The 20,610-nt window shown below is 36.6% G+C and overlaps 1 pseudogene across 1 annotated transcript; it reads left to right on the top strand.

Moving 5' to 3' along the window:
* Positions 1–241: 241 nt before the first annotated feature.
* On the top strand, positions 242–19,782 carry LOC18439183 (uncharacterized; annotated as a pseudogene). Its single transcript, XR_016050438.1, has 6 exons — positions 242–272; positions 9,045–9,280; positions 16,574–16,643; positions 18,701–18,807; positions 18,921–19,042; positions 19,217–19,782. The product of XR_016050438.1 is annotated as an uncharacterized LOC18439183 (transcript).
* Positions 19,783–20,610: the final 828 nt, after the last annotated feature.

Raw genomic sequence — 20,610 nt, 5'->3', positions numbered from 1 at the left:
ATGAAGTCGGTTTTTGTTCAGTATCAGAACTGGGCGGTTCCAGATTTTACATAGTATCGGACGGTTATCGGGTGAGTATGTTGCGACCCGCCGATTTTTAAATCTTATAAACTTTACGTTTGTTTTAATGAAATTATAATTTTTAAATTTATTTATTTTTTATTCCTATCCACATCGACGATCCTGATGCGAGCATCAAATAACTGAGTTCCTCATTGTGACGGAGTACAGTTGGAGGGAGAGCTAGACAGAGAAACAAAGAGGAGCTTCGGGTATGGTCTACTCTCTCTCGTGCCACCCTCTCCCTACAAATTCAACTCTGGGACCGCTTCCTTCTGAAAGATTCTCTCTCTAACCTGTCTCACTATCACCCGTTATTGCTTGATCCTAGCTCACTCTCTGGCCTCTTAAACACACGGATTGCATTGTGTTGTTGCCACTGATTCAAAAGCATCGTGTCGGGTTCTTCCTCTTCCTTTGTGATCTTCATTGTTAAGCATAGCTTTTACATAGATATATTTTTGAACAAAATTTAATCTCTCAAATTAGATGCTCTCTCCAAGATTAGCTTTAGCGAAATTAGGATTTTACCGGATAATTTTTTTCTCTGAAATTAGGGTTCACTTTGTATTGGGAGTTTAGTTTAAATTAGGATTTTAATTAGGCTTTTCCTTTGAAATGATGGTTTTCTATGAAATTAGGCTTTTACAAAGCTAGAAATTAGGATTTAACTGAAAAGCCCTTCTATTTCATGGGTTTTCTCTAAAATTTTAAAATTTAAAGTATTAAGAAAATTTTCAACATACTTACAGAGAACTAGGATTTTTTATTCGTTTGGTACTTTGAAATTATGATTTTCTATGTAATTGGGTTCTGAAAAAGCTAGAGTTTAGGATCTTACCAAAAAAAACTGTGAACATCAATAAATTTTTCAGGGGTTTTCTCTAAAATTTTAAAAATTTACAGTATTTTGTCTTATTTCAACAAAATTTTCCACACATCTATAGAAATTAATGTAATTTAGGGTATTTTAAGTTTTTCTCAAAATTAGGGTAATTTAATTAGTGTTTCTCTCTAAATTAGGTTATATAGATCTTAAAACGTTTGTCATCACTGAAATACCTAGATTTTTTTCTCTGGAATTATAGAAATTACATCGTCTTCTTTTATTTTACAGATTGTATTGTATTTTATCGAGAATTTACACAGTTCACGTTTTCTTGATACTGCACTTCATTTACTTGATAGTTTCTCTAGATTCTAAAATAAACAGAAAACAATAATCTGTGGATTTTTCATATGCATTTTTCCTGAGTTGCTACTTGAATGAGTTAGTGTATAAGATTGTCTTCTATCCCTCATTCATTAATCATTGGAAAATCTCATTTTATGGAAAATGGTATGAGCTTTCATTATAAGGTTTCACTAGAAAATCTCATTTTATGGAAAAAGGTATGAGTTTTCATTAAAAGGTTTATATGGCAATGGAATAATAAGCTATATCCTTTTGTCCCTAGCATGTTAAGTTGGAAAGAGGGAATTTAGCACTTACAAGCTATGTCTGTGGTGCTGCTATTCTTCAATGTGTAGTAAATTTTGTTCTTAGATATTGAACACAAGTTGTTTGATAGATTTAGTGAAAGAAACTTCTTAGTTTAGACCAATAAACTTGCCTCTATTTGGTGTAGTGTAAAATCTGGTTTTGACAAGTTTATAACCAGGATTAAATTGGATTCAGTGTTAAGTATGTCTTCTAGGAGGAGACAGATGGTAATGAATGAGATTTGTTTAGAGAAAATATCATGGTGGTTTATAGCTTCAACTTTGTGAACCATACTAGTTACTAGAGACCACCAATTGAGAACCCAAAGCCCTTTGCTTAGCAAAAGCATTGGCTTTGGCGTTATATTGTCTTCAGACATGTTTGAAAGCTAGTTATTGATAATCTAAAAGCCAAAAAATCTAGTAAGAGCGTTAGGGTATTTGTGGACTTTTTGGAGGCCCAGGCTATAATGTTTTAGGAGTCGCAACTGACAAGGAGGGAGTGGCCCGAACTACAGTCATACAGTTTAATTCCCCCCAGCAGGGCATGGTGTTCCTCCATGGTCGAGTTCACTATACTAATAGAACCACAGTATGTAAACACAACCTGCAATGTAGTATCTTGCAACAAGCCCCTCAACAACCCTCCTGTCCAGGGTTACCTAAGGAGCAAAAGTTGATGGCTCTTTGGATTAGGCTTAGCGGTTGGTCGCTGAATTAGCATGCATAAGCAAATTCCTCTGTCTTCTTCTCTTCCTATCACTCCAAGCATCAGTCATAATAGAAACCCCACATTGAGTCCATGCATCCTTCTTAACTTCTACAGCTTCCTTCATGATACTCGCCGCCTTTTTCAAAAGAGGCTTTGAAAGCTCATATGTGGTTGGGGGTTTCATCCCAGGCCCAAATTGGCCAATTGTCTCTACCACGGCTAGAAGCTGCTTAAGCGAGCGGTATTGAAAGGAATGCCCGCCTCATAAAACCATGTAGCAAGATAATAAGCAGCTCTATCTCTCTCTTCCTTCTTCATTCTATTTTCAATGGTGGTTTGCTTCTTTCTTTTCTCTCCTGCAACCTCAGGGTCAGGCCGAGGCAAATAACTATCCATAGGGCCTCTAACCTGAAGCTTCTTACTCCCAGAACCAGAAGCCATTTCCCTTTCCCCTAATAATGGATTGTTCTACTTCTACCTCTTGACATCCCTCCCCAATCCCATCCTCAACACTATCATCATCATCATAATTGACCCGAACCCCTAATCTAATCTTTGTTATGGAGGCAAATCTCTCATCGTTTTCCATTTTTACCATATTAAAAAAATTGGTTATTTCTTCTTTAACATCATTAGGAGCCTTTTTACATGGGGCAACATCCCCCTTGATACCGGCAATATGTTTTTTGAACCGGTTTATACCCCATTTTGTATCCTTCTTACAAAAATTACATCTTATGCAATTTTTATCAATAGGATTTGGGTTGTAGCTATATTTCCAACTGGGATCACCAATCTTATTAGATCCCGAAGAAGACATCTAAAAATAATGCAATTTGTACAAGCAATAAAAAAAATCACTTACTTTGAGTTTGATTGCTCAATCTCCAAACTTTCACCCATAGTTACCGGAATCTCCCCACCAACCTCGCGATTCTGGTTCTGAAACCCGATTCCGTGGTTCTGTTAAGGAATCTCCACGGAAACCGTTTTTTGGAACCAAGGAAACCTCGATTCCTTAATTTCAGAATCTCGATTCAACACATCTTTAGAAACTATTTTTGGGAACCAAGGAAACTCGATTCCTTAATTTCCGAATCTTGATTCAATACATCTTTAGAAACCATTTATCGGAACCAAGGAAACTGAATTCCTTAATTTCAGAATCTCGATCCAACACATCTTTAGAAACTTGAACCCAGTAATTGTGGGTAAACTTTCCCAAATATATCGAATTTGTATTCTTGCGATGATTAAATCTTGATTCAAAAATAAATAAATTCAAAGTATAAAAAAAAAAAAAACCAATTCAAAGTACATAATGTTCAATGTCTATGATGGTTGTGCATTTCCTAAAGGAAATTGGAGTAGAAATCTTCTGTCGAATGTTTCTAATGGTTGCAAGTTTTCATTATTTTACTTGTGCCACCCTAGACGGCTTTTACATTAAATTTAAAATATAACCGGTAAATACAACACATACAATTAAAAGTAAAACCATGGCGTAGACATAATCCTATTTTGTTTTTATGATAATGAAGTCAAGATCACAATTTAGAAATAGTCATCTTTTGTATATAATGACTGTAAGTTTAATAGTGAACACAAACACTATAAAATTTGGTAAACCTTCTAATAAGAGACATCCAATATAGGGTCTAAAGTTGATAAGGCTCAAGATGTGCTTTGGGCTTCCTTCTGCATATAAATAAAATCTCGATTCTTGGTAGGGGTCGTCAAACGCATTTCATAGTCCATGTTATTGTAAATCTCAATCACAAACTGGCATGGATCTCTGATCCATATATTTCAGAAACTTGATTCCAAATATGTTCGAATCACGATTCGAAACAACATATCTTTGTTCCACATATGTCAGAAACTCGATTCCATAGATGTCGGAACTCGATTCCACATATTAATGAATTTTGACTCTTGGAGTGTCGATTCTAGGGGCGTGGAAATCTCGATTCTAAGGAGGATCGAATCTCGATTCCATTGTGGATGAAACTTGGATCTATTTCAGTCGAAACACAATTCTCAAAAACTAGGAATCTCGTTCCCCATGATACCTATTGTACAGACAACGATTCCTAAGACAAGAATCTTCTAGCCGGCGGCGATTCCTCAATTCCGGTTCCTAAAATGACTCGGGTTCTCAGGCGTTTCCGACAACTATACTTCCACCTCAAAGATGCTTCTAAGGACTCAAAATCTTCTAAAAACCCCCCCAATAGATTTATAAAACATAAAAAAGTAAGTCTAATATCAATGGGTGGTGTTTTGATCAATTTCTCGTAATTTTGAGAAACCCTTCGATCCTAAAGAAATCACCAAAAAACTAGTTTTTTGGGGGCCTTCTCTCTCTAAAATGGGCTCCAATAAGTTTTAAGTTTCAAATGGACCTAAAACGCTCATTTTTGGCCCTTTTAGTATAAAAAAAACGGATAAAAAATGCTTTTAAGAAACTGTTTTCCGCCTCTGGGTGGGGCGTAGTCCCTGGGCAGCCGCCCAATTCTGGGCGCTGGGCGGGCGCTCAGGGACCACCACCTTTTTAGGGTGCCTAGGCCTGAGCGATGTGCCTGGGCCCCTAGACCCGCCTAGGCCCCCGCCCAGGCGCTGGGCGGTCTGCTTTTTGGAACACTAATGAAGAACAAGTAGATTCCGATCTTCAATCGGAATCTCATCATTCTTTGATGTCACAGGTTACCCCATCTTTGATGAAGTGCCTGTTTTTTATGAAGAACAAGAGGAATATGAAAGTGATCTCATCTTTGATGAAGATCGTATATTTGATGAACCTATATTTGATGAAGAGCCAGATGAAAGTAATCTCATCTTTGATGAATATCCTATATTTGACGAAGAGGAAGAGGAAGGCCTTAAAGGAGAATCAAATGGTGAAACTGGTTTGATCATCGAATCTAGTGATGAATACGTGGTGTGCCATCGGAAAATTTGATCAATTTCAGCAAGTTTATGTGGTTGAAAAATCTAGATATGATGACCCTTTCCTCGAGGGTTTCCCAGTTTCTAAGCACTATCATTATGCTTTAATCAACACAGTAACCTACAGGCTCCAGGATCATGTTTACAACATTCAGATTGAAGAAGGTGGTGGGACTAATACAAACTTGATTTGAGCGCACTTCAAAACTCGATGTCAAGTTTTTTCCAACCAGGGGAGAATGATGCAGATCAAAATCTATTGGCTACAACATTTTAATTATGTTTTTATTACTTTTATTTTATAGATTGGGTAGATTTTTTATTTTTATTTATTAGGGTTAATTATTAAAAATAGGATTTTTAGTTTAGATTGATAAAGTCTAATTTTAGGAAGTCCGTTTTACTTAGGAAAATTAAGTTCGTATTTTTAAAAGCCAAGTCTTCTTCTTTTGCGTTTCTATTCTAGGAAATATCCATTTTTGTTAATCTTAGAAATAGACTTTATCTTTTTGTGGGGTAGAATCATTTACATATATCTTTTAGGAGCTATGATAAAAACATGGGTATTATAGAATAGGTTGATCGTTTTATTAGGGTATAGCTTGGGGTTAGTGTATTTTCTTTTGTTTTAGAAAGGAAATGGATAAATACAAATTAGTTTGGGTTAGGTTAAAACTAAGGAAAATAAGGGGTCACGTAGGTGGAAAGAATGAAGTAGGAATTGTAGTTATCTTTTAGGAAGTTGGATTGAAGAATATAGAAAGAATCTACAGATAAATTTATTTTGGTTAGTTATTATTATTATTTTTATATTTGAGATTATCTTTTAAGAGTCACGTGAGATGGTGTTATAAATGTATAAAAGAAGGAGGCACGCACCATGTAATGGAAATTGAATTGTATGAATGAAAAAAAAAGTGATATTTGAGATCCTATAGAATGAGAGAGAGAGCCCTTTGTGGGTGTTATTTCTTCTCTTTTGCTTATTGGCCAGTGCTGGAATACTCGTATCTATACGTTTTGTTCTTTCTTCTTGTAATTTCTTTTACGGTTTTTATTTCGACATGGGCCTATAACACAAGAGAAGAAAGAACAAAATGCGTGGATACGAGTTTTCCGACACGGGCTCATAAACACAAGAAAAAACAAGAAGAAAGAACAAAACTTGTGTTTATGGCCTTATAAACACGGGCCCATAAACACAAGAAGAAAGAACGAAACACGTGGATACAAGTATTTCGATACGGGCCCATAAACACAAGAGAAGAAACAACACCCACAAATGGCTCTCTCTTTCACTCTACACGATGTCAAAGATCACTTTTTTTCATTCATAAAATTCAATCCCCCATTACAACTTACATTCATCTTCTTTTGTACATTTAAAACAACATCTCACATGTCTCTCAAAAGATAATCCCTAATATATCTCCTTACTAAAAACCAAAAATGATAATTAACCAAAATAAATCTATCTCTAGATTCTTTCCATATTATTCAATCCAACTTCCTATGAGATAACTTCAACTCCCTACTTCATCATTTCCACCTACGTGACCAATTATTTTTCCTAGTTTTAACCTAACCCAAGCTAATCCGTATTTATCGCTTTCCTTTCTAAAACAAAAGATAACTACCATAGCACCCAAGCCATTCCTTAATAAAACGATCAACCTATTCTATAATACCCACATTTTACCATAGCTCCTAAAAGATATATGTAAATGATTCTACCTACAAAAAGATAAAGTCTATTTCTAAGATTAACAAAAATTGATATTTCCTAGAATAAAAACAGTATCCTAAAAATAAGAGAGAAGGTTCCTAAAAATTTCAACCCTTGTCTTAAAATAAATAATATTCCTAAAAACTAACCTAAAAAAATCTACCCACTTATCTACAAATAAAGTTAACAAAAAATAGAATTAAAATTTGGATCAACCAGATTTTAATCTGCATCAGATCTACATGCTTATGAAATTTGGGTCTGAGGAACCTCTACTTTCTCAATGGGCTTATGCAATAGTATAAGCCTGTCATCTTATATGTAGGGTTTTAAAAACTGGAATCTCTCTCGGACTCGGTCCCCCAATTTATCGAGGTTTAAAAGTTTAAGATAGCCATTTTAAGTAAATGTCTTTCCCCACAATCAAAAGGGAATTGGACGTGATCTTACGTAAATGTCTTTCCCCACAATCAAAAGGGAATTGGACGTGATCTTACGGCTGTCATGATTACATCCACCCAAAAGGGCCTACTTCCAAATGAAGAATAGGTGCCAATCATTGAGGAGGAGGCCACGCCTCAACAAGTTGAGGATCTTGATTGAAGTGGATCTTGGAGAAGAAGGTGATCCAATGCCAACTTATCAGCTATTCCCATCTAGCTCGGCCAACTTGGCAAAGTTGGATAACAAAATTTTTATTTAAAATAAAAATAAAAACTAATGTGAACATCTTGACATAGGGAATCCCAAGAATCGTATTGCTCCCCCATTGATCCTTAGTCGAATCAAGTGTTTCGAGTTCAATGTGGCGGTTTTTAAATTTACACACACACACATGTAGACATGCACATATTGTTTATAATTAACAACCCCTCAAAATACTGATCTTAATGTTATAAGGAGTTGAAGATAGGTGTTTTTATAAAAAATAATTATTTTTTGATTAAAAATTATATTATATTAGTAACATCATGTTGTGCCCTGGGCCTTTTGCTCTTCTCATTAAGTAATGGTTCGTTTGAAATCCAAGTTTTAAAAAGCGAATCAGTGACTCGGATCACTTGTTTGGATTTTTGGTTTGGTTCAGCTCGGCGGATTGACAACCTAGATCTGCAATCTTGACCGAACTAGCCAGTTCAGTGACTAAATGAATAAATAAGTAAATAAATGAAAGGTGGAGCTAGTTCGTACCAGTTATTTGACAGAACTAGCCGGTTCCATCAGAAAACCAGTACGAACCGGACGGTTCATGGGGAGAACCGGTCGATTCTCGACAATTTACGGGATTCGGATCGACTTGACAAATTCTCGAAACGATCTTGGCCTTAGCTCACTCACCTTGGTAGGTGCTTGCCACTCGGTTTTGATTTTGCCCATCCGACAAAGCCCTCCTTCAATCAAATGCTGCAGGAACATGCGTTTGTCCAAAGGAGCATTTCTCTTTCTTTACAGATCGGCCGGTTCTGATCCGGATCACCAATTTTTTAAACAATGTTTAAAATTTTTACAATAGTTCAATGGTATTTTAGAAGCAATGTCCTAGAAGTTCATTGGTATAAATACTATTGACTTTTAGTGAAAATCTTAACCATGTCCTTATAAGATAACAAAATTATCCCTTGTCATGTGGCCTTACTTAATGAGCAAGCTACCCATAAGCAGTGACTATTTTTAAAAAAGAAACCATATCTTCATCTTTCCCAATTTATTCTACTATTAACCTTTGTATTTTGAAGAGTCTTTACATGTAGATTATCTCACACACACATGCTCACATACATATGCAGACGCACATATCTTTCTCTTGTGCGTATAAATTTATTATTTTTTCACCCTCGCTATGTTACCTTGTTAAAAAAGAAAAAGGAAAACCATCGCCCTTTTACCATTTCCCCATCTAGAAACATCACCTCTATCTATTCTCTCTACATTCGAGAATTTTTGCTTCTTAATTCTAGAAAACCCCTAAGGCATTATTGCGTCTAATCCTATAATGGTTCATTAGTTGTTGCTTCTCTGTTCTATTACTGCTTGTGTTATCTGTAGTTTATAAGTTTATTATGGTTCTAATCATAGTTACCGGGATCGCCTTCCTTGCGTGGCGATCCCTTGCAGAACTTCGATTCTCTCGATCACAGAGTGGATCTTGTCTGAAACACAATTTAGTGTTTTGAGGATCTCGCACCATCTTATAAGGGAAACTTTTCCTTGAAAATCCACTTGCAATCAATGGCCTTACTCTTCCGAGGTAGAGGCACTAATTCCCATACATGGTTTTGGTTAATGGAAGCATATTCATCTTTCATCGCTTCTACCCAGTAATCCTTTTCAGGACAGGACAAGGCTTTATGGTAAGTTCTAGGTTCAGAATCTGGATCTTCTCCAACTCTATCAAAATGTTGCCCCAGGTAGACATATTGTTCTAGGTATAGAGGATATCTACTAATACGGTTACTGCGTCTCGGTTCAGGTTCAGGTTCATTTTGTCTTGAGGGAATGTGTTCAGGCTCAGGTTTATTAGAAGTTTCAGGTTCGGGTTCTTGAAGCACAACCTTGTCTCTTGCTTCCTCAAACAAGTCGGCTTGTTTTTTATTCAATCTTGCTTCAAGGAATTCTTTCTCGAAGAAATGAGCATTACGGCTCTCAATGACTGCCTTTGTTACAAGGTTGTAGAATCGATACCCCTTACCATGGTCTGGGTAGCCAATGAAAATGGTTTTAACAGTTTTAGGTTGAAGTTTGGTCCTATCTTGGTACGGGATAAGGACATGGGCTGAACAACCCCAAACTCTCAAGTGATCAAGGGAGGGAGCATGACTTGCGAAAATTTCGTGAGGAGTAAGTGGCGCAACTTTTGTGGGATTGCGATTAAGGATATAACATGCCGTCAACACGACTTCTCCCCCAAAGTCTAGGGAAAGTCTAGCATGCCCCATCATACTCCTTACCATTTCAACCAAGGTCTTATTTCGTCTCTCGGCAACACCATTTTGTTCGGGAGTATAGGGCATGGTGTACTGGTCTATAATTTCGTTTCTGCACAGAGTTCTTTAAAAAGTTCAGATGAATATTGCCCCCCTCTGTCGGTTCTAAGGACTTTGATTTTCAGGTTAGTTTGATTTTCTACTTCGGCTTTGTATATTTTGAATTTATCTAAGGCTTCGGACTTGGTGTGGATAAGATATACATGGCCATATTATAAAAGTGATGAAATATTTCATCGCTTTTAGTAGCCACATTCATAAGTCCACATATGTCACTATGAATGACTTTTAAAATAGCATTAGCTCTTTTTGCCCCGGTGGTATTTTTCCTTATTAGTTTTTCTTGCACACAAGATTCACACACTTTTGATAAATCGCCCTTATAATTTTGAAGAATGCTTTCAATCTTTCCATTTTTTTAAAATTATTGTGTCCTAACCTCATATACCAATGGGTTGCATCCAATTCATTAGGGGACGAGACATAAGCAACGTTCTCTTTTATTTCAATAGCAAATAATCCATCCATAAGACGTCCAGTCATGACAACATCATTCCCCTTCTTGAATACCACCTTCTTTTCAATGAAAGTGGTCATAAATCTAGCCATGGACATCTTGGGAACCGAAACGAAGCACTTCCTCATATCAGAAGCATTCTTGCTTTAGGATCAAGATGCTCCCACTTTTCAATTTTAGTTCAAAATTTCCTACTCCAAGCACATCAGTCTTCTGGTTTCCTCCTATGTTGCTCTCCCGGCTTTATGGGAGTAAAAGAGCGGAAGCCTTCCTTGGTGCTTGTGACATGAGATGTAGCTCTTGAGTCAAGACACCAAGAGGTTCCCTTGGGGTCGGCTAGCAACGTCTCACAGACCACACAAGCCAGTTCTTTGTTGGTCACACCAAATTTGTTGGACCGACAATTCCTGACTATGTGGCCTATTTTCTTGCAAATAAAGCAAGTTCTGGGCTCTCTCTTTTCTCCTTTATTTCGAAAATCTCTCCTTCTAAAGTCTCCTCTCTTTCCAAAATAAGTTCTACCCTTTGCGCTCTTAGGTTTAAAAGTGGGAGTAGATTTTACCATATGTACGGCTTCTCTAGGAGTTGTAGTCAGTGCATGCCTCGAGTTCCTCCTTTTTTCTTCTCCTTTGATTGTTGTGATGAGCTCCCCCAGCCTTGGTGCTTTCCTTCTCTTCGAGAGGGAAGACACAAAAGTTTCCCATGAGTTAAGAAGTGAATTCATGAGATGAATCACTTAAATGGGTTCAGACGGTTTCATGCCGGTGTTTTCCAATTCTCTGACTAGTGCACAAAAGATGTGCACATGATCGGCAAACTTGGTACCCTCTGCCTTTTTTAAATCATTGTACTTCATAGCTATGGCTTGTTTTATTAGAGAGGGTTCATCATAGTCCCTCTCAAGTCTATCAAAGATTTCTTTTGCAGTAAAAATTGACTCATACTCTGAAGCATACGAGTCAGTCATGACGCATAAAAGCATGTTCTTGCATCTCATGTTCTTCCTCTTCCAAGTGGCATACTCAGTTTTGATTACTTGAGATGAGTCGTCACTTGGACGATGAGGATGACGTTCATAGAGCATCTCATTCAAGTTTTTCTCATAAAGAACACATTGAATCTTCCTTCTCCAAGAGGCATAATTGGTTCCATCGAACCTCTTGGTTTTAAGGATCTCAAAGATGAAGGTACGTGCAGCCATATCTTTTATTCTCAATCAAAATCTCGACTCAATATAAGAGAAAAGACTCCTAATAACCTTGCTCTGATACCAATGAAAGTGCGACTAGTGTGATCTTTTGTCGGGGAATAATATATATATATATATATATATATATATATATATATATATATATTTATTTATTTATTTATTAATAATTATACCCATTTTGTTTTGGCAAGAGATCACATACAATAAAATAACAATTTACTATGCTTGAGAATATAAAGATGAATCTGCAAAAATAAAAGTGGAGAGTGCTGAAGATTACCTAAACCGGGCGTATTACACCCCACATCGATTCACCACCATCCGATGGCGTGGGATCGACGGTCTTCGTTCAATCTCAACCGCGAAAGCTAATTTTGACCAAGCTCTTCAATGGAACCCTTATGCTCACGACAGATCCTTGTGATCAATCCCCAAAATACTGAGCCAAAAATTCTCCTTTCTTTATTTTTCTTGAGCCATAGGACTTTGAATAAAATTGGTAGAGATGAAAATTTTCTATATCCAAGAGAGAGAGACGTACTCTCCCTTTTATAGAAGCCAAAGAAGAGAGAGAATAGATAGTGTCGCTCATAAAGATAAAGTGAGAGATAAAGTTGATAGAAAGTAGGTGTTGCGTGAGAGAGGTGAGAGAGAGAGGCACGTGAAAGAGGAGAAATATAGGATCCCCATAAAATTGGGTCTTGGATTTCCATTGCTTGCCTCATAAGATTGAATTTTAACCATCGATCAAGGGTGACTTGTGGGGTGAGAGATCTGAGCCATCCATTACATAGATGGGCTTTCAACATGCTACGGATGTACTGGAACCTTTATGCCCCTCTTCCTTTGAACATTATCCTATCAAATAAAAATTAATTAAATAAAATTGAATTTATTCAAAATATATTCATAAGCCTTATCATGCCCTCAAAATAAAAAATTCACTCAAATATTTTTAAGATAGGGCGCACTTATCAACTCAAAATTATTTAGATAAGCCATATCAATTTACCCAAAAAGAAGGGATAGATCATGAAGAAACCTTTTCCCTTGTTGCCAAATTCCCATCTATACGAATCCTAGTAGCCATAGCAGCTCATTTTGATTTTGAGGTTCATCAGATGGATGTCAAAACAACTTTTTTGAATGGTGACTTGGAAGAAGAGATTTACATGACTCAACCTGAGGGATTTGTGGAAAAAAGAAAGGAGAACCTGCTGTGTAAGCCGATTAAATCCCTCTGTGACCTAAAATAAGCATCACGACAGTGGTACATAAAATTTCAAGAGACCCTTTCTTTTGCTGGGTTCTTTAAATAATAAGAATCTATCAAAAGGTCAGTGGGAGTGATGTGGTTTTTATTTCTTTATATGTGGATGACATGCTCATTGTTAGTAGCTCGATTGCCCTGATAGTAGAGACGAAAAATTTCTTTGCCAAACACTTCAATATGAAGGATCTTGGAGAAGCTTCATATGTGTTGGGCATCAAGATAATAAGAAACAAAATCCAACTTTCCCAGGCAACCTACTACAAGAGGATACCTGAAAAGTTTGATATGGATAAGTGTAAGCCTATGTCTACTCTAATAGATAAAAAGATGAAGCTCAGTAATAAAATGTGTCCTATCGAAGAAATTGACAAAAGAGCCATGGAGAGGGTGCCTTATAGGAGCGTAGTTGGGTCCCTTATGTACGGCATGACGAGAACAAAGCTTAACTTGTCTTTCATCATGAGCTTGGTTAGTGGATTCCAAAGCAATCCTGGAGAGGAACATTGGAAGGCGGTTAAGAGAATCCTCAGGTGCTTAAAAGGGACAATGAACTACGCTCTCACATAGAAAGGGGGAACTGAAATAACAATAGAAGGATATTCAGATGCCAGCTATCTCGCGAATCCAGATGATGTGAAGTCTACGTCGGGATATTTGTTTATGTTTGGAGGGGGTGCGGTTTCTTGGAAGTCAAAGAAACATGATATAGTGGCGTTATCCACCATAGAAGTTGAATATGTGACGTGCTGTCTTGCGGCCAAGGAGGCCGTATGGATTAAAAAGTTTCTTAATCAGCTCAGCTTTCATCCCTTGCATTGTGAGGCAGAGCGGATTTTCTATGACAACACGGTGGCAATTTGCGTATCTAAGGAGCTACGATTTCACAAGAACTCCAAGCACATCAAACCGTATTTCTATCACCTGAGGAATGAGGTGTGACTGAAAGAGATCGAGATTAGCTAGATATCGATTGATCTGATTATTGCAGATCCTCTAACTAAGGGGGTTGCCCCTAATGTTTTTGTGAGAAAGTGAGAGAGATGAGGATGAGAGAAAGTGAGGAAGAGAGAATGTAAGGCCTTCAAAGGCCAAGTGGGAGATGTTGGGTTCATGTGGCCTTTAAAAGCCTTATGAGCGATTGTAACAAAACATTTGATATAGTTGATCTTGAACTCAATGGGAGTGTGGTCTCTCGTGGACCATACTATGCAAACGATGTTTGCAGATACCGGGCTGTACTTGTCTGTCTAGGCCAGTCGGTTGGAAAAAACCCATGTTACCTGGGCATAGTGAATAAACCGAGAAGGATTCTAATAGGTCATCCCTTGATGAGGTCGGAGTATATGCCCAGATGAGTAAGCCGAGGGACTGTGTGACCCTTGTGTGTGATGGTGGCCTACAGAGACAGGGGCCAAAGTCTCATCCATGTACCATCACACGACATGCATATTGATAGACCGTTTCGAGAAAGCAAGCAAACCACCTTTTAGGGTGAAGCGTATGAATGTGTGAGAGATACCTCTATGCATAATAGAACTGTGGTCGCATCAAGTCTAGATAACCTTCACTCGTCTTTAGGGGAGAACCTGAAATCCGCAGACTGGGATTGCGACACCTTGGCCCATCAGCCAGACTTTGGTGACCAGCTAATGAGCCCCTACTTGGACTGTAGGTCATGAGCAACACTGGATCAGCATGATAAAGCAAGTGTGGTCTGTAGTCCACAGTTGAAGGTGGAGTGCCCCATTATTGATGCAATTTCTTGACCATATGGATCATTTTCCCATCAAATTAATTTAATTATGTTTCTTTTATGATAGATATTATTTTAGAATTATTATTTGAATTTTTATATACCTTTGGATATTTTATATATATATTTGGGTTTATAAAATTAAAGATATTGATTTTTAATGATTTAAATATTCAAATAATATTCTAAAATTTATTTTTATATGAATTTTATAGATTACTTGATTTTGGTTTATCTCAAATAAATTTGAGATGATAAGTTAATATGAGTTTTAAATTGGTAAATTGATATGGCTTATCTAAATAATTTTGAGTTGATAAGTGTGTCCTCTCTTAAAACGATTTTAGTGAATTTTTTTTTTTTGAGGGCATAATAAGGTTTATGAATATATTTTGAATAAACTCAGTTTTATTTAATTAATTTTTATTTGATGGGATAATGTTCAAAGGAAGAGGGGGATAAAGGTTCCAGCACATTCCATAGCATGTTGATGGCCTATCTATGGAATTGATGGCTCAGATCTCTCACCCCACAAGTCACCCTTGATCGACGGTTAAAATTCAATCTTATGAGACAAGCAATGGAAATCCAAGACCCAATTTTATGGGGGTCCTATCTCTCTCCTATTTCACGTGCCTCTCTCTCTCTCTCACCTCTCTCACGCAACTCTTACTTTCTATCACCTTTATCCAAAAGTAAATAAGGGGTCAAGTGCCCCCACTCCCTCTCTATCTCATATTTATCTCAAAAAGGGCTCACGCCCCATTCTTCTCTCTCTCTCACTTTATTTTTATGAGGGGTCCTATCTATTCTCTCTCTTCTTTGGCATCTATAAAAGGGGGAGTACGTCTCTCTCTCTTGGATATAGAAAAATTTCATCTCTCCCAATTTTATTCAAAGTCTTAGGGTTCAAGAAAAATAAAGAAGGGAGAATTTTTGGCTCAGTATTTTGGAGATTGATCCTAAGGATCTTGCGTGAGCACAAGGGTTCCATTGAAGAGCTTGGCCGAAATTAGCTTTCTCGGTTGAGATTGAACAAAGACCGTTGATCCTGTGCCATCGGATGGTGGTGATTCGGTGTGGGGTGTAATACGCCCGGTTGAGGTAATCTCCGGCACTCCGCTTTTATTTTTGCAGATTCATCTTTATATTCTCAAGTATAGTAAATTGTTATTTAATTGTAAGTGATCTCTTGCCAAAACAAAAGGGGTATAATTATTAATGAAAAAAAAATATTATTCCCCCGGCAAAAGATCACATTAGTTGCACGTTCACTCCGGACCCTTGCCATGTCAGACTTGAGTAGCGATAATTTGGAGCTTAGCGGTCCAGGTCCCCCAAACTGCAGTCAGGTCAAGTATGGGATAGGCTCGAACCTATCCTTACCCGGCCCAGTTGCAGCCTTAGACAAACTCATGACTCAACTCAACTTGTAGCGAGTAATATGGAATTCACAATCATGGGTAAGGTATTTGGTGAGTTGGTTGAGTCATGTGTGCTACTTGATTTACAAGGGATATAGCACCTGAAACTTGCCTCGAGTCATTCCAACTCCATTTCTACCTCAGACCCATTACTTGGAGGTTCAGCAAATTTGATGGCTTTTGAGTAATTGAAAATGAACTGTGCATAAAAATAATATGAAATAGACCATTTTTTAGGCTCAAATTTCTTTTTCGTTTTTTCAAATTTCTCCTTCCTTTCCCTAATCCATCCCTCCCTCCCTCCCTCCCTCCCTCCCTCTCTCTCTCTCTCTCTCTCTCTCTCTCTCTCTCTCTCTCTCTCTCTCTCCCCTTCATTTTATTTATTTCTCATAAAACTCGATACATTTTTCCTTTTTTTTTGTATAGTTTATGTTTTGATCAAAAGGGCAGCAAGCAAATTGAGTTGACTCCAATTTTCCACAGCTCAGAGCATTGAGAGAGTTAAGGATGGATTCAAACCTACCGGAATGCACGCAAAAGTCCTCTACTTCCGGTTTGTCTCACTCTACTTTGTTTCCTGTCGAACAATTCTCTATTTTGTTCACATTCATCATCATCGTTTTAATTGTTGTTGTTATTGGTAATGTTATTATTTTTGTTATGCATTTACTGATAGTGTGTTTTTTGGGGTGTTTGGCAAATAAAGCTGGAATAGACTCAGTTGTAGAAATCATAACATTTAAATGATGTATGTTCAGTGAATGCTGTTAGGAGTTAGGACTGGAGTGGAGGTCAAACCGGTGAGGCATTGGTTCGGTTGGATCTCACTGATTTACTAATCAGACTGGTAAAAATAAGTAAATAGGAAAAATTCCCAAAAATTAAAATAAAGAGAGAAAATGCTAGAACTAGAAAAATCTAGTAATAATAAAAACATATTAGGAAAATAAAATAAAATTTCCATGGTTCCCTATATTCCTTGGAGGAATTAGCAATTAAACAACCGACAAATTGTATAAAACATCAATTTTTCGTATCAATTTTTTTTAAAAAAAAATGAAAATGCACAAAGCTTGAACTTGGGAACAATCTCCATTTATGGAGTAATAAACAACTAAAACTAAAATAGAATATTTAATTAAAATATGGAGATTAAAAAAAGAAATACATGTAATTGAGAAAAAAGAAAAGAAAAACAAAATAGCAAATATTTATATACAAAAGAAGGCACAAAATCCACAAAATAAGCAAATATCTAGAACTTTTATTTTTGTTTTTATCAAAGTAATCAACCTATGCATACGGCTATATTCAATTTGTGACTTCTCATCATATTGTGAGATCTTATTGCATAGGTTCTTCAATTTAGTAAGATACTGAGAAACTGAAAGTAATCCACGTATTAACGAACCAAGCTTCTGCAACATTTATTCTTAAAGCCAAAACAATATTTAGAATGAATGCAAGAAACTGCCCATTGCAAGTATATGACAAAATAACTTAATTATTTGTAAAAGCCCTAAGGAAACCAAAAAGTTCAAATAACTTTTTAAAATCTAAAACAAATAACCAAAGAAAAAATTAGGGGGTTTAGAACACGGATTGAGTTGTGAGAATAAGCTCGAATGTCACTGGAAGTTTGTGCAAAAATAGGGTTTTTTGGGTCAGGGAGTTTTAGAGAGAGAGAATCGCCAAAGTCCCTTTTTTCTTTCTCTGAAAGGGTTGTTTTCAAACCTAAAAACCTTCCCAAATGTTCATTTTTACAAGCATGCCCCTTATCAAATTCATGAGTAGAAATAATGGCTCTCAAGAGCAGTCCTTCATTGATGGTCCTTTTATTTGATGGCCCCCGGCTTGGCTTCTTGAACTCAGCCGTCGGGTCTTCTTCGTTATCAATTCTTCCCCACTATTGAAATAAATCTCCTCTTATTTGCACCAGATTCTATTTATCCCTCCTGTTATCGAGTTATCGTTTACCTCTCAATGAGCCCACCAGTTTCACAGGTTTCTGGTTCAAACTAGCCTCTCCTGTCTGGTCTTGACACCATTGGGTTTAGTGCAGTTGAATAGCTTGCTTCTAAGTGAAGTTTTTATCTTTCTTTATTTTTTTGATGACTTTAATTGGATGGTTTTGTAATTTAGGTATTCCTTTTGGAATAAATGGCGCCCTTTACACATATTTTATCTTTGAAGATTTGTAGTTCACTTGTGATTAGACGCTTGATATTGTATGTTGCTTTTCTTTCCACAGTTGCTTCATGTTGAGATTTAAATTTTTTGACTTCGACTTTCTAATTGTAGTTTTGATGTTCTCTGACTTAGAAAGAAAGAGATGAAAAATGAAAAACAGTTGAAATTTGGATGAATTTTTGGATTGAAATTTCGCCATTGCTTCTGTTTCCTCTTGATTTTTTTTTAAAATTTTTTGTGAGGAAATATTATTATTACTGTTACACCAAACTTCCAAGTCTCAGGCGCATAATAAGGAGTTAGCCCATAACCATATTTCTAGTTGGGAAGGGCACTAGAACTAAGTTTGGTCAAACTTTGCCACAAAGTCAAAAGCAAATGCAGTTCTTGGGTTCCTGAAATTTAAAAGTTTCATGGCAGATGGTGATGTCCCATGGTGTGAAGAAGAAACTTTTGATGATAAGAAATTGAGCGCATCATCCGACTTACAGAGAGAATGGGAAAGGAGGCACAGTCATTTTCATACTGTATCCTTAAGTTTACCATATTGGTTTTCATGTTCCCTTCTGCTCAAAGCTTTTCTTATTTTTATGTTGTCAAGGGTCATTAAATTGAGATGAAATTCTTGACATCGACTCATATTGGCTATAGATATGGGATAATGGCAGGAAAAGAAGCCTCAGCACAAGACGGTTTTAATGCTGGCTTTAAGCAATCTGTGCTTGTGGGGTACAATTGGGGACTTGTGAGAGGAATTACAAGGTGAAAAGTGCTTTATAGTTCGTTCTCCCATGATTTTGGTGTAGTTGTTGAATTTATTTTTGAGGCTTTATTTGTGAATTTTGATGAGAATCAAGACCTGTATTTTGTTTCTGTGGTTGTTACTCTTCCTCTTTTCAGTAACTCATGTTTTATGTTTCTGTAATTGGTTGGAAGCACTCTAGCTTGTCTTCCTGATGACTGAAGAGAAACTATGGTTGGGACATTGGAGAAGAGAAATAGACTTCAAGAGTTATATGAGAATGTGAAGTCCATATCAACTAAAGATGCCCTGAAATTATTCCATAATGTTATTGTCAACACTGAATCAGAGAACTGTGCTACAAACTTGGAGGAGAAAATGCAAGCAATGTCTCTCTTGACTGATGTCTTTGGTTCAAACAAGCTCGAGGACTTTTCCCAAAAATTGGACACCATTCTTCGTGAGTCACCCATTCCTGAAGTGAACACATTACTGAACTCAAAAGTGGCTTAATAAGCCTTCTTAAAAATTGATGGCTTTCTAATGCGAATAACTGGGTCTCCATTACTTTGTTGTATTATATTATGTTGTTCTTTCCATTTGTGAATTTCAGTTGTTACAGAGTACTGGTTCAATGTAATTTATGATTATTTTAAGGGCTTCTTTGTATTTGTGAGTCTTTTTATGGAAGTCATGAATTATGTCTGTATTCTCTTATAGATTTGACTGCACTATGCATAAGAATTGTTCTATTCACTTCCCTGATTGTCTTAAACCACATACTAGATTGGTGTTATGAATATGGACAACTATGATTTCTTGTCGTGTTGATATTCAGAGAGTTTTACTCTTATTTGAAACTTTTAAAATGTGGTGGAAAATTGACACTGATATTTATTGCTTACTGCAATTACATCATTTTATTATTCTATCCAGTGTTTAAAAAGTTGCGGGATTGCATCATTTTATGCCATCCAGTGTTAAAAACTAGCCAGCTTGGGTTGGGACCCTGGCAATTCTGGAAGAAAACCATGGAATCTCTCACTTGTCCTCCCCTGTACTTATTTTATGATAAAAGTTGACCATACTAGGCCAGAACTTACCCAATTCAGAAATAGTGACTTGGGCATGGGACTCTGGCAGGTATTAAGCCCGAGTCCATTGTTATTCATTTGAAAACAAAATAAGTTAAATGACTTGGGAGGTTTTCCTTTTACTTTTTTTTTCTTTTGTTATGGTTGGTTTGAGATGGCAGCGAACATGGGCAGTGGGTTCGTGTATAGCAGTTCGGTTGTTCATCTGTTACTGTTTGTGAAATCAAATAAATTAAAATGATATTTTTTGAGCGTACATGTGCTTGAGCTTTGCTATATTTAATTGGGGCTAGAAATGCTTGCCTCCTCATCTTCAATGAGGTGCTCCTTCATAAATAAAATTATATATAACCTAATAATATTCAAATCTATTATTCTCTCGATTTTAATCTATGTATAAGCTCTGTAACTGCAAATGCAGATAAGTAACTAGTTTTCAAATGCTCTATTTATTTTGGAATTATGTGTCAACGATCACAACCTTGAAATTCTTT

The sequence above is a fragment of the Amborella trichopoda genome, chromosome 2 (assembly GCF_054954075.1).
Source record: "Amborella trichopoda isolate Santa Cruz 75 chromosome 2, AtrichopodaSantaCruz75HAP2 v2.0, whole genome shotgun sequence".
Classification (NCBI taxonomy): Eukaryota; Viridiplantae; Streptophyta; class Magnoliopsida; order Amborellales; family Amborellaceae; genus Amborella; species Amborella trichopoda.
The sequence above is the reverse complement of the archived record's forward strand: the minus strand, read 5'-3'. Positions and strand labels throughout refer to the sequence as shown.